This window comes from Urocitellus parryii, chromosome 9, assembly GCF_045843805.1.
Source record: "Urocitellus parryii isolate mUroPar1 chromosome 9, mUroPar1.hap1, whole genome shotgun sequence".
Classification (NCBI taxonomy): domain Eukaryota; kingdom Metazoa; phylum Chordata; class Mammalia; order Rodentia; family Sciuridae; genus Urocitellus; species Urocitellus parryii.
Window position 1 is genome coordinate 95,527,130 of NC_135539.1, and position 14,220 is coordinate 95,541,349.

Below are 14,220 nucleotides of genomic sequence, written 5' to 3' on the forward strand. Positions count from 1 at the left end.
TCATATATAACAAATTAGAATAAATTTTTCTAAAAAAATTTCAAAAACAAAGTTCATTTGGAAGAATAAAAGACCCAAACTGGCCAAAGAAATTTTAAACCAAAATAAATAAATAAATAAATAAAATGTTAGTGACATCATAATACCCAACTTCAAATTATACTACAGAGCTATAGTAACAAAAATTGCATAGTTCTGACGTAAAAACAGATACATAAACAACATAGACACAGAATAGAAGACACAAAAACAAACTTGCCCAGTTGTGGTCATTTCATACTTGACAAAGTTGCAAAAAAAAGCCTACATTGGATAAAGACAGCCTTTCAAACAAGTGGTGCTAGGAAAACTGGGTATCCAAACCCAGAAGAATGAGATTAGATTCTTAGCTTTCACACTGCTTTAAAAAAAAATCAACTCAAAATGGATCAATGACCTAGGAATTAGACCAGAAACTAGGAATCTCCTAGAAGAAAATGTGAGATGAACACTCCAACACATAGGCATGGGCAGTGACTTTCTCAAAAGGACTCCTAAAGCTAAGGAAAGAATATCAAGAGTTAATAAATGGGATGGCATCCAATTAAAAACGTCTCCATAGCAAAGAAAACAATTAAGAAGGTGAAGAGGGCATCTACAGAATGGGAGAAAATCATTGCTAGCTGCACTCTGACAGAGGATAAATCTCCAGAATATATAAAGAACTCAAAAAACTTAACACCAAAAACCAAAATAATCCAATTAATAAATGGTCAAATGCACTAAACAAACACTTCTCAAAGGAAGAAATACAAATGGTCAACAAGTATTTGAAAAAAAGTTCAACATTATTAGCAATTAGGGAAATGCAAATCAAAGCTACACTAAGATTTCATCTCACACCAGTCAGAATGGCAGTCATCAAGACAGAAATAATAAATGCTGGAGAGGATGTGAAGAAAAAGGAACAACACTTCTGTTGGTGGGATTGTAAATGAGTGCAACAACCACTATGGAAATCAGTATGGTGCTTCCTCAAAAGACTAGGCAAGGAACCACCACGTGACCCAGCTATACCACTCCTCTGTATTTATCCTAAAGAATTAAAGTCATTCATACTACAGTGATACATGCATATCTACGTTTATAGCAGCACAATTCACAATAACCAAACTATGGAACTCCTAGAAGAAAATTGTGCTCTACATATGTAATATGAATTGTAATGCATTCTGCTGTCATATATAGAATAAAAAAATAGACAGCCCAGATGTCTATCAATAGATGAATGGATTAAGTAAATGTGGTATATTTACACACAGCAGTTTTATTTAGCCACAAAGAAAAATGAAATTATGTCATCTGCAGAAAAATGGATGGAACCAGAGACCATAATGTTAAGCAAAGTAACCAAACTCAGAAGGTCAAGGGTCATATGTTTTCTCTCATATGTGGAAGTTATAGGGGAAAAAGGAAAAGAAAGGTGCTGGGTATCTCATGAAAATCAAAGGGAGATCAGTAGAGGAATGGGATGAGCATGAGCGGGGATAAGAGAGGAGGAGAGAGGAGGAAAGCACTGGGGAGTGATATTGGCCAAAGTATATTGTTGTATCATGTGCATGAATAAGTAATGATGAATCCTACCACTCTGTATAATTATAAAGCACCATTAAACATATGGGAAAAAAGAATTACTGATAAAAAGGAATTATTTGAGAGACATTGCCAATGAGTCCATTAACCCTTACATCATATTGCATAAGAAGTTGTGTCAGAGGAAGTGTTGATTCACTTAAACAGGAATGATAATACCTGTTTGGGTGCTACTCTGTGGATGCATCTGGGTCCACTCAAATCTCACTTCCATGAATGCTCAGAGGGTGTTCCCAAGGACAACAGAAGTCTGAGTGAGAAGACACCAAATCACTGTTAAGAAATGAACCTCATGCATTGTCCTAAGAATTAGCAGTTTACATTTGGGAATTAGATTTCCTAAGCCTTTAAAAAAGAGAGAAACCACAGTAGCATTTCAGTTATCACCTGAAGTCTCTTCATTTGTCTACCCTGTGTTCCCATCTGGGTCCCTGCCTGGCTCTCCAAGCATCTCCATGCTGATCTGGCATGCTAAACAGTCTGTGACTTTTCCATTTACTCTCCTTAAACAGATATTCTACTCCAACAGCTGAGAGTTCAGCCACCACATTGCCATTGCCCTTGCTAATTTTGTTTCTGCCTCAAATTACTATCGAGTGACATGCTGGCACTGCAGGAGTTGTGAATTCATTTCCCATATTCTCTGAGCTTTTCCAGTGGTAGGAAAGGGTTTGAAGTTTTTTGCCACATAAGGTGAAATAATAGTTGCCCGAAAGACCCTCTCCATTTATTAAAACCCCCTTTCTTCTATGATGATATCATAATCTAGCAGAACATGTTTGAAAGCAGGGAGGGGTGAAAAAGCCCACTAGATTTAAGTCATAGCTTACTCTGATTACAGTGTGAGCATAAGATCATTGTTAGCCTATCTGAGACTTCAGGTCATGAAGATGATGACACCTATCTCAAAACCATGAAGATGAAATGAAGCACTCAGGATATTAAGTGCCCAGCTTCAATAAGCCTCAAAACAATTTTTCCCTCTTCTTTCACTGAATCTGTCCTCACAGCACAGGAACCCCACCTCTAGTATAGCAGCCAGTACACTAACCAACAGGGGATATTGGTTAACAGGACATACTAGTTTAATTCTTCTTTGCTAGTATAAGAGAGATTCTTCTATACCCTTCCTGGTTGCAACAGCAAAAAGAAAATACGAGAAAGGTGGGGAGGGAGGGAGGGAGGTGGGGAGGGAGGGAGGGAGGGAGGAAGGAAAGGGAGAGAGAAAGGAGGAGGGAGGAGGGAGGGAGGAAAGAACAAATGAACAAACTTCGTTCTAAATTCTCTAATATTTTTGACTTCTGATTTGACCTGCCTGTCCCCCACCAGACCACCACCAAATCAGTTCTCCTTGTGGCAAGTAATCAGAGCCTAAGAGGGAAAATGGCACAGGTCCCTTTATCAGGACAGAGTTTATCCGACAGCCCGTGTCCACGATACACTCCCACTGCACACTTACAAGGTACAGTCCTGTCACAAGCCCTTAGGAGAAAAACAGGCATCTTCTTCTGCAATTACTCATTCGTTATCTCCTGAGTACAGCGCGTGTGACTACCCTACTCCTATTAATCAAATCCAGGGCAATCTGGCCTTTGTCTTCCAAGAAATACTTTGCAGCCTTAACTCCTGACATGCTGGAGAGTCTTCATTCTTGTTAGAATTTAACTATGAGATGACCCCCACAAGCTCATAGGTGAGACAAAGCAAGAGAACTCAGAAGTGAAATGATTGGGTTATGAGAGTCTTAACCTAATCAGTGCATTCATGGACTTGAATGGATTAACTGGGTGAAAACCATCAGCAGGTAAAATATGGCTAGAGAAGAGAGGTCAGTGGGAGTGGGCCTTTGGGGTAAATATTTTGTCCCTGGTGAGCTGAGCTTCGTCTCTCTGCTTCTGGATTGCCAAATCCTGACCTACTTTCCTCTGCCACACACTTCCATCACGATGTTCTGCCTCATCTCAGGTCCCAAAGAATGAAACTGGATGTCCTTAGATGGAGACTTTTGAAACTGTGAGTCCCAAATAAACTTTCCTCCTCTAAAATTGTTCTTTTCAGGTATTTTGGTCACAGTGGGGAAAAAAAAAACCTGACCAAAACAATTCTCAGAGACAAATATGAAAATAAACTTGCTGGTTTTTAACTGGACAAGGCGGACGTGTAGCAGGTGAGAAAAACAGTGAGAAGGGCAGGAGGAGGAGATGGGGTAGGTGCTATGATTTGAATATGGCTTGTCCTCTCAAAACTGAAGTTGAAATTGGATTGCTATTGTGGTGGTGTTAGGAGTTGGGGCCCTGGAGAGGTGATTCGATTGTTTAGAGGGCTTAATGCCTGTGTCGTCAGCTTTCTGTTGCTGAAACAAATACCTAAGAAAACCAACTTATAAAGAGCAAAGTTCTCTTTTGGCTCATGGTTTCAGGCGTTGCAGCTCATAGTTACTTGGCTCTGTTATTTTGGGGCCTGTGGTGAGGCAGCCATCATGGTGGGAGCACATAGTGGTGCAAACTGCTCGCCTTCCAGAGGTGAGGACACAAAGGAAACAGGAAGATGTGCAATCAGTTTCCTCATATCCCCTCCAAGGCTGCTCCCCCAGTGACCTCACTTCCTTCCATGAGGTCCAGCCTCCTCATAGTGCTGAACCAGAAAGCAAGCCTTTAACACATGAACCTTTAGAGGACATTTCAGGTCCAAACAACAGCAGTGCTTTTCTCTTGGGAGTGCATTTGATCTTATGGGAGCAACTTGTCATAAAGCAAGGCCATGCCTCCCATTTTTCTGTTTTACCTCTGCCTGTTTTCCCTTCCACTTTCTGCCTTGAGTTGGAGCAGGATGGACCCTTACCGGAAGCTGGACAGAGCTCAGTACCATGATCATGGACTTCCCAGCCTCCAGAATCCTGAGCCAAAGTAAACCTCTCTTCTTTGTAAACTATTCGCTCTCAGGTATTCTTTCACACCAACGGAAACAGAACCAAGACAAGAGTGAAATAAAAGTTACAGATGGTTCACTCTGTGATTACCTTCTCTCTCCTTTCATCATTCAAACGCAAGCCATTTTAGGGAATGTCTTTTAAAGTTTGGATTTCTGGGGATGTTTACAATCTACCATAGATCCTTGACAACCAGAGGGGTAGTTTTTTTTCCTCCTGAGCTATGATGACAAATTCAAAAGAGGAAATATTTTTAGAACCATAAAATCCACCTCCCTCCACAAAAATAAAATAAGAATGCATGCTTTTCAATAGTGACTTTGACAATGTTATTTATTACCCCACAGTGGAAGGAAAAGAAGCATATGGTGCACAAACACCTTTCAGGTCTGTGGATATGGTTTTAAAAAGTTGTTTGTGAAAAACATCTCAGTTCTTATACTTAAATTTATCTACAAAACAGCTGTCGCCACGGCACAATGTACAATTCTCGGTGACATTTGGTAGATTGACAACAAAAGGAGTTGGTGCTGGATGTACTACTGATGTCATAGGAATAATTATACTACTGAACAGTTGCTTAAATCTATTTTTAAAGGAGATCTCAATCATACACACATAAAAACAAAAGATTTTGTAAACCTGTTATATAGAGAGGGCAAATACCCTTAAGTTTAAATAACTACTATAAACTAAGAAGGTTCTCTGCTAAAATTGTTCTCTCAAAGGTAACTGACCGCCACTTTCCAAATCATGTCACCTATTGGTCCTTGTTTCCCTTAACTTCTCTTCACCCTTCTTTGTGTGTGTGTGTTGGGGGGGCAGTACTGGGGATCAAACCCAGGAGTTCTTAACAACTGAGCCACATCCCCAGCAGTGTGTGTGTGTGTGTGTGTGTGTGTGTGTATTTAATTTAGAAGCAGGGTCTTGCTAGTTACTCAGGGCCTCGTTAAGTTGCTGAGCCTGGCTTTGAACTCACAATCCTCTTGCCTCAGCCTCCTAAGCCTCTGGGACTACAGACGGGTGCCCCCATGCCCGGCTGTTCCTTCTTTTTTTTTGTAATTCTCCTTCTCTTCTAGACTCTCCTGGTTCTCCTCTCTTCTGTTTCTCTCACTTCTCTCCTTTCTTCCTCCTACCTTCTGCCCTTGACCAAGGTGAGGTAAATAATTCGTAAAGGGGACTTGGAGTCAGAGTCACTTGAGTTTGAATCCCAGGCTGATCACTGCTTGAATAATCTTAGGAAATCATCTCTCAATGTTCTCAATCTAGATAATCAACATTATAAATATACAACACAATGTAAGCCCCCTCCCCACCAGGACCACTCTTTCTAGAACATCACAGTACACCATTTCATTCTGTATACATGTCCTCTACCTCCAAAATTTGTGTAGTAAGCAGCTCACTGAGTGTAAGGAATCTAAAGGCAGATACTGTTCGTGTTGTCTATATCACTGCCTGGAGAACAGAAACACCCAATAAATATGTACTGAACTATTTGACTCAGGATTCTAGGCTGGAAAGTCCACATCATAACAGCTGAACCATCACTAAACACTCAGGTTCTTTGAATCTTCTATTCTACCATCTTGGAGCATGGTTTTATCCTTAGGGCCACTCATGGTCCAAGATGGCTGTCAGAGTGCTAGTTATCACACACGTATTCTAAGCTGCAGAAAGGAGGTAGGGCAAAAAAGTATATATCTCAGTTAATCAATTCCATTTAATGAGTCTTCTCAGAAATCCCAGAAAACTTTCATTCACAGTTATTTTTCCTCAACTTAGATATATGACCACACGGAGCTGGTACGGGATGTGAAATATAGTTTTTGGCTGGGCATATTGTTGCTTCACATAAAATCAGAATTATATATTTTAAAAGTTGGGAATGTACATGGAGTAGGTGACTAGCAGATTCTTCCTCATAATCACTCGGCATAGCTCTGAGGCCTCTCAAGATGCTATCCCAGATCCTGGACTGGTTCCATGCCCTCAGCACTGGGGAAGGCACTACTCTGGGAAGCAGTTTGTTCACATTTTTGGAAGAACAAATGTTTGCATTTTTTTGTTTTATTTTGTTTTGTACTCTGGTGGTTATTTTCCTGTGACTTTTGCTAATTTGTGCTAACTACAATGTGACAAAGGGTTTTGTATTGAGCAATTGGACAGTAGTTATTTTAAGGTTTTAAGAAAGCCATCTTAAATAAAATGCAGTACATATACACAATGGAATATTACTCAGCCATAAGAAGGATGAAATTATGGCATTTTCCAGTAAATGGATGGAACTGGAGACTATCATGCTAAGTGAAATAAGCCAACCTCAAAAAACCAAAGGCCAAATGTTTTCTCTGATATGCAGATGCTAACTCACAATAAGGCAGTGGGAAGAGGGAAGAATAGAGGTTCACTGGAAGTCAAACTATTTGTGTTTGTAAGTAACATGATCTTATACATAGAAAAACCTAGAGTTCACCAGAAAATCTATTAGAACTGAGGGGGATGAGAGGAAGGGAAGAGTGTGAGGGTAGGAAGGATGGTGGAATGAGACAGACATTATTACCCTATATACATGTATGATTATACTATTGGTGTGTCTCTGCACCACGTACAGCCAGAAGAATGAGAAGTTGTTCTCCATTTGTGCACAATGTGTCAAAATGCATTTTACTGTTATGTATAACTAATTACAACAAATTAAAAAATAAATCTATTAGAACTGATATATGAATTTAGTAAAGTTGCAGAACATAAAACCAACATATGAAAGCAGTAGCATTTTGATACAGCAACAACCAACTGACTGAAAAAGATATTACAAAAACAAGCCCATTCACAAAATTCACATACAAAAAATAAAAAATCAAATACCTTAGGAATAAATTTAATCAAGAAAGTGAAAAAATCTCTACAGTGAAAATTATGGAACTTTGATGAAAGAAATCATAGAGGACACAAAAAATGAAAGATGTCTCTTGTTCATAGAGTAGAAAAATTAATATTGTTAAAATGTTCATACTATTCAAAGAAACCTATGGATTCAATGAAATCCCCCTCAAAATACTAATGGCATTCTTCACAGAAACAGAAAAAAACAATCACAAAATTCATATGGAACCACAAAAGTAGTTCTGTATCTTATGGCACAGTAGGGAAATTATACTCTACAACAGTACATGTCAAATTAACTACAGGAGAAAATTTTCAGGGTTCCTAACATATATAAGTGATACTATTTGAAGAGATGGAAATGCTAACTACCTGATTTCATCATTACAGATGGTATACATGTATCAAAGTATAATACTGTACACAAATATTAAGAAAGGGAGGGGAGGTGGGAATGTAGCTAGGTGGTAGAGCATCTGCCTAGCATGTGTGAGGCCCTGTGTTCAATCCTTAGCACTGAGAGGAAGGAAAGAAGGAAGGGAGGGAGGGAAGGAAGGAGGCACCTTACTAGATAAAACTAATCCAGGGTCATGTAAGGTAGGTTCCTTCACAGTCTTGTTCCAGAGTACAAAGATGATTTTCACAGAATACTATATATTGGGTAAAGGGGAACTTATAAATGAGATTCAGCAAGAAAATGGAAGGTATAAATCTGCCTGCCTCCTTAAGAGAGGTGGGCAAGGGCAAGGCATCACAGCTGATGTCACCATGCAAGTTTGGGTTCAGGGTAGGGACCTTGTTCCCCAGCTAATATCCCTTCTTTTGGGGCAAGTATGAAAAGAACCTTATTGGGTAACTGATTTTTGGTGTGATCTGCTTTAGGAGCTTCCTGGGAAAATAAACTGCCAGTTTCTACAGACTTTTGAGCCTACGGGATATTGTGGTCCCATTTGCTCAGGGGAAGATGCCATGGGTTCACCCTACTGAAGAAAGGGGTGCCCCAAATCCCAGCTGGCTTATTGTCCAATCTAGAGGAAGTTCCTAAAGCTATCTTCACTGAATTCTACTTCTTGTATCACATCCATTAATTAAGGATTCTTTGAGTTTTATTCAGCTACAAATCCACCCAAGAATATTGGCCATCAACCCTAATTATCTACCTTGTCTATAAAGGAGTCAGTAAAAAAAAAAAAAAAACTTGCTAAATAGAGCCCTCATCAAAAACAGACAGCATGAGTTACATGTGCATGTAATCTTCCCCCTCCCCAGATTATAAATTCTTTGGACAGAGAATGTATCATTCTGTCACCCACAGTGTTTAATCCTCTGCCCTGTAGGGTAATGCAGTTACATTTATTAACTTGCTAGATTAGGAACAGTACTCCTGCCAGGCAATAGTTCTCTTATATCCATTGAATTTTCATAACTCTTCAAAAGTAACCCACTGATAATAAGACACCAAGGCTCAGAGGAGTTAAGGGTCATGAGCATGAGTACACAGGGGGAAAGTAATGGGACTGGATTTGAGTTGAGCTCTAAAGAGCCCCCAAACCCTTTTCCCTTGCACTATCTTATGATAGCACAGGTTCACAATAAATATCAATGAATAACCAAGTGTACTTAATCTTTGTATTTCCATGCAGCGTTCTGGATAACAATCATTGAGACATGAAGATTTATGTTATCATAATAGTCATGTTCAACATAGTTATCCCCAGACAAAAGCCAACTCCTAAACTTAGAGCAAAACGTAGGACAATGGGATAAATATATCTATTATAGTTGTGTAAGTCCACTTTCTATTACTGCAACACAATACCTAAGAAAATCAACTTTAAAAAAAAGAAAAGGTGTATTTTAGCTCACAGTTTTGGAGGTTTCAGTTCATGGTTGGCCTGTGGCCAAGCAGCACATCATGGCAGGACTGTGTGGCAAAGAAAGCTGCTCTTATCAGGGTGGTGGGAAGCAAAGAAAGAGGGAGAGGAAGGGTCCAGGGTCCCAGTATTCCCTTCAAGAGCAGGCCCTGAATAACCTCCCACTAGGCCCTACCTCTAGTAGCACCAAGCTGAGGACCAAGCCTATAATATATGAGTCACTGGGGGGGGGGGCATTTTATATTGGAAGCATAGCACTAGTCTATTAAATAAGTTGAACTCTGAAAGTACAAGCTCCCTTTAAGACCCTCTCTAAAACTCATGGCTGCTACCACCCCAGCCTATCCCTTGGATAAATTTTTTTTTTTTCAAGAGAGATACCCAGGATTGAACTGAAGGACACTCAACTACTGAGCCAAATCCCAGCCCCATTTTGTATTTTATTTAGAGACAGGATCTCACTGAGTTGCTTAGCACCTCACTTTTGCTGAGGCTAGCTTTGAATTCACGATCCTCCTGCCTCAGCCTCCTGAGCTGCTGGGATTACAGGCATGCACCAAAGCACCCGGCCCTTGGATAAAATCATGAACTGGTATCATAGCTTTTCTAATTACTCTGTAGTAACTGAAAAATACTCTCCTCTGACCAATTTGAGAAAATAAAATGTCTAGCTCAGTGTAATATCAAAACTCCAGACTCCTCATCAAAGTTTCCTTTTCTAGTTTGGCCTCCCTCAGTTCAGGGAGTGGAGGAACTCAGAATGGCCTTTGTGGGTATGGATCAAACCAGGGCCTTGCATATGCTAAGCACATGCTCTCCTCCTGTGCTGGCCTTTTCTTACACAGCTTGTAGGTGGCTGATAGCTACAGGTCATGTCTGGCTTTATAACCACTGTATTTATAGCATTGTATCTGCTGTTCTTGGCCTCTGATGATTTTGCTAAAGCAGAAAGATGATAGAAAAGTCTGTGTTTAACATCCTGATACATGAGCATGACACAAAAGAGACCTCTTTATTTTTTTAAAATAAGCAACTCAAAGATAGACAAGGGAGGTAAATAAAGTGATCCATGAAAGGGAAAGAAGGAGATTAAAAATGATGCCATTTATGAGGCAGTTACTTGGTGCCAGACTGTGTGCTAGGTTCTCTGCACAGACTACGTTCCTAATCCTCACACCAGCCTGTGGGGGAGGTATTGCTTTTCCTGCCTGCACTATGCACCCTCCTGTAATTTTATAGATGAGGAAAATGAAGTTAATACTTTCCCCAAGAACACAAGGTGACTCATCTGAGTCCCAAACCCACACAGTTAACCCCCGATAACACACAGCCTTTGAAGAAGTTGGGTGGGAGGGAGGTTGCCAACTCTATGAAAACCATTGAGAAGAGAGCTACTCAGTTGTCCTACAAGCTAAGTCATTCACCAATCCCGACTTTCCAACAGGGAAACACCTCCCCACACATTGGCCTTATTGGCCAAGAATGCCAACCCCAATTCCTTTTCAACTTAGAACTTTAGTGCATGACATACTTCCAACCTAAAAAGAACATCCGGTTCTTCTAAAGCAATCTGTTTGCCACCTTTTCTGGGATCCAACTGAGAACTCAGATACTGAGTTGGGTTTGCCAAATTTATCCCATCAGCAGTCATTTACACCTGTTCTACTCTTCCTAAGAAGGGAGGAAAGGGGACTCGCAGCCTTGCAATTGGCTCTGACTACCACTAGATGGAGCTCTTACGATGGTAAGAGGAAGCGCTGACTCACCTAAGAGGAAGCAGGAATCTGATAAATACCAGGCTGAGGAAACTTTGTTTATAAATCAGGAAGTAAGGCAACAGTCAGTAAGACACACATTAATGCAGAACCGAGTAAGTGGGTAGGTGAACTGCAGGTTTCCAAGGAGCTGCCTGTGTTTGGTTTGTATTATATGATCTGTGATTATATGATGTACAATCAGCCCATTGGAGTAATCATGGACTTGGTCACTTTCTTTATGAAGAAATCAAGATCCACAGATGTGAAGTGGCTTATTGAAGGTTAAAAACTAAATTTTATGTGTAATTTTGAAATTATTATATTCTTTTTCATGATACATATCATTTATCAATTAATACATGTACAATCTGGTGACTATATTTAACAACAATGCATTGTGTACTTGAAAATTGCTAAGAGAGTAGTCTTTAAGCATTCTCACCAGAAAAGAAAGTATGTGAGGTAATGGATATGTTAATTAGCTTGATTTAGTCATTCCTTTCTCTCTCTCTCTCTCAGGAGTCACCGTGTTGCTCAGGCTGGCCTCAAACTCCTGGGCTCAAGCAATCCTCGAGCCTCAACCTCCCCAGTACCTGAGGCTACATGCATATCCCACTGAAACTGGAGTTTGAAATAAAACTCATTCTCCGCTTCAGATGACAGGTAGTAAACTGTAGCAGCCGCAAAATGTGTTGGGCTATCCCTCCCGTGTTGCAGCATACCCCAGCAGCTCACTACCAACTCCTTTTTGGGTTCTAGTCTTGCAAATTCCCAGAATGAAATTCAGAGACCAAGATGAAAGATGAAGTGAGTGTAAGAGTATAATTTATTCAAGTGTGCATGGAATCAGACTCCCACAGGATGAGAGGGGACTCAACAAGGATTGCCACCTGAGTGTCCAAGTTGAGGGGTTTATATACCACTGGGTCAACTCTATTGGTCCAAACTTATGCTAATCAGGGTTTGAAAAAGTACTAATGGTATTGGTCCAAAATTATGCTCATTAGGGTTGGAAAAGTAATAACAGGCTATTGATGAGCCCTGAATTCCATTCAGATTTGGCCTTATTTCCATTTTTTCCACTTTTGGGAAACAGGAAGTTGAAGTCAGTGAATTACACATGCTCAGTGAGAGGGAGGGTCTGGAGCAATAGCACTGGGTGGAACTGGTGTCTGCAACTGGTGCCTAGCCCAGCCATGGCAGGATGACAGGTCAGTGCACCTTGACTCCCTGCAGTGTTAGTCCTCCCTGTCTCAGGCCTGCTGTGCCTCAGGCCTGCACAGTCATGGTGGGCTCTGCAAGGGCCATGGCTCATGCTGGCTGTGTTTGCCACCTGCACTTCAGCCCTCCTGAGCTGCCACTTTGCCACTGCACCATTTCCTCTGCCACTTCTTAGATGGGACCGGTGGGCTGGCTGCACCACTTGGTGGCCAAACCATGTCACCATCATGCCCAGCTTGAAAAAGTCATTCCATAATGTAGAGAGCTACCAAAGCATCATGTTGGAAAAAATAATATATATAATTTTCATGTGTCAATTAAAAATAATAAACAAATACATTTGAAGTGCTAAAGAAAAATGACTATATATAACAATAGGCCAGAATTTAAAATTTCTGATTATCTGAAGCTTCTACATGCTTATGAAGTATGTCAGTAACCATATCACCAGCCACAGCTACAATTTTGGGGACATCTTTTGTGTGTTGAGCATCATTCCTCAACTCACACAGTTTTAAGAAAAAATCTATTTAATCATCAGCCCCCCCTTTTAGATGAGCAAACAGAGGCTCAGAGAGTAAGTGAAAGTGCAGGGATTGAAACCCAGATCTTACCAGAACCAAGGTGCACTATTGTCCACTGTTTGCCCCTAACATGGTGGGCAATCAGAACCACTTCAGAAAGGATTCTGGGCCTCCAAAGGGTTGAGCTGAGAGCTCAGTTGCCTTCTGGTACCCTAGCTGAATTTAGGGGACTCCATTCCACTCCCTGCTTTGGTACCTTTGGCTGACTCATTCCCAAGGAGACAGACAAGAGCAGTGAGAGGTGCCCAGAAATGAAATCCACCACCTTCTTCAATAGTCTGGACAGGGGTGTTGATCATGGAAAGGGAGTGGGACACAGCCAGGGATGAACCCTTCCTCAAATGTTAATTCAGTACCTGTGGAGATGAGTAAACGTGTTACCTGCACTCTGAGCTCCCAGTCCAGTAAAGGAGACAGAAAAGATGTCAAGACTGCAAGCTGAGAGAACTCAGGAGGAGCCAGGGGCCAAGAACAGGAATGACTGATCTACTGGTTGACCTTGGAGTGCCGTTTGCCCTCGCTAGCTCCTCCCCACCACTTTTCTTTGGTTCCCAGGTGATAGCCAAAGATCACTTCTCTTACTTTAAGTAATAACAATAATTAAACAGCAACCATGTGGTGGCCTGGGAAAGAATCTCAAAACTGTCTTGACCTGCTTTTCTCCCTGGCTGACTGGGCACATCTCCTCTTCACCAGCAGAGGGCGCTGTGCTTGAGCTGGCTGTTGTCAGAGGCACCTGCAGGTACAACTCAAAACTGACACCTTCTTATTATGCCCATTAGAAAACATTGGGTTTTAAGGCTCCTGCTAATGAGCTTATTTGGGACAGTTAAATTAAAAGTGTTTTACAAAAGTAACCTGACCTATCTTTTGGACCACAGTCCGCCTTGGATAACGGCCACTGTCACTAACCAGATGTCAGTATCAAGCACTCTGGGTGTCATCTCTTTGAATCTTCTCAGCCATCCTGGGGGCAATGCTTCAACCATGGACACTTCATAACGACTCCCAGTCCATACAGGGACCAGATGGGTGGTGCATTAGGCCTCACTTAGACAAATATACAGGTTTGAAGACTAATACTTTGTGTTACCAACCTTTGCAGCAACAGGGGGAGAGATGCTATGACCCTACCATAAGAGTGGCTGTAGGTCTGAGATCTGAGAGGACCTCGCCTCCCAATGGCCACTTCAGAGGAGTTCATGTTGGTAGGCTAACCATAGTAACCACTAGCCTTGGTGCTGGGATCCAGAGACTCCAAGCAGAAGCTGACATTGAACAGCCTGAGAATGGTCTATACAGTCAACTTCTCAGCACTCGCTTCTCCAAGTGTC